The 5996-nt window shown below is 59.0% G+C and overlaps 1 long non-coding RNA gene across 1 annotated transcript; it reads right to left on the reverse strand.

The window, feature by feature from the left end:
• Positions 1 to 752: 752 nt before the first annotated feature.
• On the reverse strand, positions 753 to 5711 carry LOC129405615 (uncharacterized). Its single transcript, XR_008630688.1, has 3 exons — positions 5598 to 5711; positions 1358 to 1670; positions 753 to 1266 (listed from the first exon to the last, which is right to left on the reverse strand). It is a non-coding gene; the product is annotated as an uncharacterized LOC129405615 (long non-coding RNA).
• Between the last annotated feature and the right edge of the window lie 285 nt (positions 5712 to 5996).

Here is a 5996-nt window from a genome sequence, read left to right on the forward strand (position 1 = left end):
CCGTCCCCTCCCTCCCTGTTCCCTGTTTTGTTTTCCTATCTGCCCCGGTGTAGGTGTGTGCGAGCACGTGTTCGAACCCTCGCCGCGGTCGGGGGGGGGGGGGTGGGGAGAGGAGGAGCCACACATCAGGCCCCACCCGAGGCCCCTCCAGCTTGGAAACACGGTTCCTGCCCACAAAAGGAGACGCTCCGCCTCCCCTGGAAATCTCTCCCAACACAGATTCTCTTCCTCCGTACAATCTCACTTAACTTCCCCTTTTACCCTGCAGGTAGGAGGGAGGGAGGGGGGAGGGGGAAGGGGGAAAGACCCACCAGACAATCTCCAAACCTACTATGAGAGTTGTACTCCATCTAATTGATGTGAAATTGGAGTTGATTTAATTATCGGCATTTAGAAAACTCCTCTTTGCCGGAGACATGGAACTCCGAAAGCGCCCCAAATTCCAGCAAGTGAGTAGTTCATTATGTAGACTAATTGCTCTTACAGTTATAAATAAGTTCGCCGTGGCGCAGGCTGAAGTACACACCTGTGTGCTAATTGCGTTCCCCGGGAGCCGTTTCCATGGCGGCCGCCCCCAGGTAGGCTGCAGGTGGGGCCCGGCTCCCGCCCGCCGGGTTCAGCACCAGGGCCTCTGGACAGCGTCACCCGCCGCCTCCGCGGGCCGAGAGCGGTAATTAGGCCCGAAACGCGGCCTTTGGAGCAAAAACAAAGGCACCGCTTGGGAGTGCGGGGCTGGGAGACCAGAGGCGGCCCCGGCGGCACGCAGGGGCCCGGGAGGGCGGCACGCCGGGCCCGGGAGGGCCTGGTGGCCGTCCAGACTCGGGCGCTCCGAACAATGGCAGTCGGAGGAGACAAAGCTTCCAGGGGAACGTTTTGAAAAGAAACTAATGACCCCGGCTCGGCTCGGGATGCGTTAGTTAAATATGTGCATTTTTAGAAGCCGGCTTCTGCCTGCATTTGCATAATGGCCCTTTCCCTCGGGCCGGAGTTACCTCTCACTCCGCGTAATAGACTCCGCGTTGCATTATTAACAGCCAGATGCCAGCGCTGACCCCGCGGGAGACGTGGGCCCCCACTCACCTCCTTCCAGGATTACTCACCTGTGACCCAGGCCCGCTCTCCCCAGCTCCAGGTGTCGGAAGAGTCTGCAGGCTGGGAGGCGGGTGGGCGGGGGGGCCGGCTCGGGTGGGCTGCCCTTCCCTGGGACCCTGCCCGGCCCGTGCAGCAGAGTTGAGCTCAAGTGAGGCTGTGCTTTTCCCTGAGCTTCTGCATTTGCAGGAAAGCAGAGTGTGAGAATGTGAGAACTGGCCCCTCGGCCCCCGCGCCTGGCCCAGGCCCCCCTGCCCAGGCCACTCACTCTTCTGCGTCTTCGTCCTCTGGAGGGGGGCGGTGGGCCAAGAGCCCCCTGGTCACCACTCTGTTGCCAGCCTGCAAATCTGGGGACCAACTGCCCGGCCCCGCAGCGGACCGTGTCTGGAGATCAGGGACTCTGGAAGGTTCCGGCTGGGCGACCCCACTCGGCACGGCGTAACTGGTTCCGTCCTCAGAGCCGGAGGATGGGAGGGAGGACAGAGTGGCCGGGTCCAGTGAAGGATCCTCTAGGGAGGCGGAGGGCGAGGCGGGGTGGGGGGCTCCCCGGGACCCCTGCAGCCAGGCGGCGGGGAGGGTTTCTGTGGACAAGCCCAGGATGTGGGTTATTGCGGGCGGTTTCCCCCCTCTTCCCCAGAGCCCCCCTGGGTGCCCCCAGAGCTGCCCCCCCAGGGCTCTGGGCCCCCAGATGTGTTGTGTTAGGGGGCACAGGCCCGCCTGACCAGCCCCGGTGACCCTGGCTCCCTCCGGACCCTCTGCCCAGGCGGCTGCAGAGACGCGCCCGGGGGTGACTCAGAGACTGTGGCCAGAAGGGCCACCTCGAGGCCACTGCCGGGCCCCAGCCCCCAGAGCCGCTGCCTGTATCGGCGTGGCCCCATCTTCCCGGGACGCGGTTCCGGCCCAGCACGGCTCCTCCTCGAGGCGGTTTCTGATTGGACCGTTCGTCCTACGCAGCCCGGTGGCGTTGATGGATAAGAAAGGCACCTCCCTCTTGTTCCTGGTGAGGGTCATCTCTCCTCTACTAACGGGCCTCGGGAGGGTGGATGCCGTGACTCTGGGCGCCCCAGAGGGGGCGGGTGAGAACGCTCCCCGCCCCACGGGACCCAGCCCCGGCAGCCGACCTCCAGACCACCACTACTCAACCACCACCACGCTCCAGGCTGCTTTCCAGACATGTTATAAGACACTTCTGACCCATTTTCCATAATTTCCACACCATAGTTGACGGACTGCAGACAGTGGGCACAAATCATATATATATATATAATCTGTCACTGTCATCCCGTTGCTCATTGATTTTCTTGAGTGGGCACCAGTAACATCTCCATGGTGAGACTTGTGACTGTTTTTGGCATATTGAACACACCAAGGGGAGCTTGCCAGGCTCTGCCGTGTGGGCGAGGTATCTTGGTAGTTTGCCGGGCTCTCTGAGAGGGGTGGAGGAATTGAACCCGTGTTGGCCACGCGTAAGGCAAACGCCCTCCCTGCTGTGCTATTGCTCCAGCCCAATACTTACTTTAATGGTGGCGTATGAAAATCACCCCGAACTCAAGCACTTCACGTTAAAAGACAAAAAGTTTAAAATAAAGCAACAATTTTATTACTGATACAACATACAGAACACTATAAAATGGAACATCAGCAAGTTAAGATATGGGGCACAAGTACTTATGTATATCTCAGAAAGCCCGGCAAGCTACCGAGAGTGTCCTGCCCGCACGGGCAGAGCCTGGCAAGCTCCCCGTGGCGTATTCGATACGCCAAAAACAGTAACGATGGGTCTCACTCCCCTGACCCTGAAAGAGCCTCCAATCGTTGGGAAAGACGAGTAAGGAGAGGCTGCGGAAATCTCAGGGTTGGGAGGAATAGAGACGTTACTGGCGCCTGCTCGAGTAAATTGACGAGCAACGGGATGACAGTGAGACGGTGATACAAGATTAACGCCAGCCCGCTCCTCACCGCGGCCAGGACATGCACTCAGAGGCTGCCGAGCCGTCAGCCAGCATGAGCCCGTCACCGTCAGATTTTTTCCCCATCTGCTCTGTGGATCTGTTTGTACTTTTAAGCAGCTGGACACTGAGTTCTCAGCCAGCATCGGCAAGGGTAACAGTTGGGTTCCAGCACTGCTGAGGAGTGGACCCCGGGCTGGGGAGGGCTAGTGGTGTGTCCAAGCGTGTCCAGTCCCAGCCTGCTTAACGAGGGAAGGCCAGTTGCTTCAGCTAGAGCTGTTCTAGAATGTTCTAGAAAGTATTGACTCTAGAATGTTCTAGAAAGTACTGGCTGTTCTAGAATGTTCTGGAATGTGGTCGGTGCTCCACAGGTAGCGTAACCTTCGCTTGCCCTCCTTTGATGGACGGTGCTTAGTGACCACAGTTTCAGGTGCCCTCCGTGCATTTTCTTCCACGCAGAGTTTGGATTTCTTTTCTCAGGCTTTAAAATGACGAGACCCTCCGTTCCCCTGCATTTTTAGGATTTTTCACGATGTTTCGGGTGCGCGTCAATGTTCTGCTCTAGGGGGCGAGAACATTCCCCTCACCCGTGGCTGTTGCCTGTGCTTTTTCCAGAAGCAGATATTTCCATTTTTCTCTTTCAGATTTTTCTTTGCATGTCAGATGGGAGGAAATTTAGCTTTAACTTAAGGTCACCAGGTTGTTTATCTCTTGCTGCGAATGTTAGAGTTTCCCACTGCAGGGTGAGCTGACTGTCGTGTCGGGTGGGGGGAGAGCCCCTCCTTGCTAGCCTTAGTGGCAGTGCCGGCGGGGGGGGGGAACGGAGTTCCCCTTTCTGCACCAAATTGGCTGGAAACAACCTTATAAGAATCATCTGTCCACCAAGGAGGGCTCACTGTCCCCTGCAGCCATCCTCCTCCTCACGCTGACCTTGGTCTAAGTCACCCACATTGTCTTGGTCACAGCTTTTGCATAAACCCTGAAATCAAGTCATTCCAGTTTTTCTGCTTTTTTTCTTATTTTAAACAATTATTCTCAGCACTTTGACCCCCCCCGCCCCGCCCCCATCTAAGTTTTAAAGAAACTTTTGTCAACTTCTACCAAAAAATCCTGCTGTTTAAGCAAACAGCTGATACTGCGTCAAATCCTTGGGTGCTGGGGAGCCGAGACCCCTGACCAGGACGGGCCTGGGCCCGGAGCCAGGCATCTCCCACGTGTCAGCATCCTCTCTCGCTCCTCTGCTCACGCCCGAGAGTTTTCCGTCTTGACGGACACTCCACGTGCTCTGGACACTCGCCCTGAGCGGGGCACACTCTGTCTGGGTCAAGACTGTCTTTCCCATTCCGAAATGTGGCTGCTGGCTGCACCCCTGGAGGCGTGTGAGCGTGTGGGTGCTGGTCCACGCCCTGTGCCTGTGACGCCGTGATGCTCAGCGTCCTCTGGGCAGGAGTGGTTTTTTTTTTTTTTTTGCTTTATGGGTCACACCCGGCGATGCGATGCTCAGGGGTCACTCCTGGCTCTGCACTCAGGAATCACCCCTGGCGGTGCTCAGGGGACCCTATAGGATGCTGGGATTCGAACCCGGGTCGGCCGCATGCAAGGCAAACGCCCTCCCCACTGTGCTGTCGCTCCGGCCCCCAGGAGTGGTTTTCTACGGTGATTCTCGTGCGGCCTGTCATGAAGCCTCTTCCCTCTCGCTCTCCGTCTGGGGTCTGCTGGCCTGCCTGGACCCCCCTGCACGACACTCGCGGCAGGTATAGGATCCTGGATTGCCCGTTCCCTTCCCACTACCTGAAAGCTGTTGCCGTTTTATCTCCTGGTGCTGCTGGTATGGAAAATGTCCTATTGTCATCCATCAGGAGGAGACGGTCGTCACCTGTTCGCTCTGCTTCCGCGACACAGTCTCTGTCTCCAGCCGCCGTGAAGATTCACCATTTATTCCCACGTCCAGGAAAACCCACCGTGGGACTTTTTTTTTGCTGAGTTTTTTTTTTTAGCTCTTATTACACTTGGGGTCTCTGGACTTTTTCATTCTGAGGGTTCTGCGTTCCCAGCGTTGTTTCAAGGGACAACCTCCTCCTTCCCGCCCTCTTCTTCATTTGCCCCGAGGGAGCCGGCCCCCTCCCTCATAGATGTGCCGGGCCCTGTCCCAAACCCCTCTCCCTACACTCGCTTTATTTCGGATAATCCGCCCCGCCGTGGCTCCGAGTGGCGCTCCCCCCCCCCCCCCGCCCCGCCTCCTCCCCTGAACTGTGTTCTCTTCCCATCGTTTTGGATCCGGCGGCCTTCCTGCCTCACGCTGTGTCGTTTCAGCTCTCGATGTTCGATTTGGGACATTTTGCCGCGCGTTCTCCGCGAACATATGGGCCCGCATTCTGGAGCATACGGCACGCAGCCATCGTGCCTGTTCTAATGCCTTCCCCGCGGATCCTAATATCTGTGGCAACCTTGCGTGGGTTTTAATGACTCTCCCCGCACCCTCCCCGCCCCCGCGCACGGTGCCCTGTTCCTGCCCGTGCCCGTGGCTTCCGGCGGGGCACCAAGCGTCCTGCCCCTTACCTTGCTAGACGCTGCTGTTCCCGGCCAGGTGTTGCCCGTCTGCGTGCCGGTGAGGTGCTGGAAACGCCTCTCGGCCCTGCTGCCCAGGCGTGTCCATGGCGGGTGGGGCCGAGGGTCCCTGCGCCCACCCTCTCCCGCCCTGCCGCTCCAGCCTCTGCTGAGAGGAGCACCCCCGGGCCCGGCTGGAGGGCCAGCCTAGCCCCCCCGGCCCTGTGCCCTTGCTTCCGGGACCCCTGTTCCCTGGGTCGTGCCCGGGGGACGACCATCCTTCCTGTGCTGAGTTTGAGGGTCCCTGCAGGGGGCCCGCCAGGCCCTGAGCTCAGGCCCACTCCCAGATCCCGGCCCCGCCGTGCCCTCGAAGAGGAGAGCTGCGGTGGTCTCAGAGACCCTCTCGGGCTC

The sequence above is a fragment of the Sorex araneus genome, chromosome 6 (assembly GCF_027595985.1).
Source record: "Sorex araneus isolate mSorAra2 chromosome 6, mSorAra2.pri, whole genome shotgun sequence".
Lineage (NCBI taxonomy): Eukaryota > Metazoa > Chordata > Mammalia > Eulipotyphla > Soricidae > Sorex > Sorex araneus.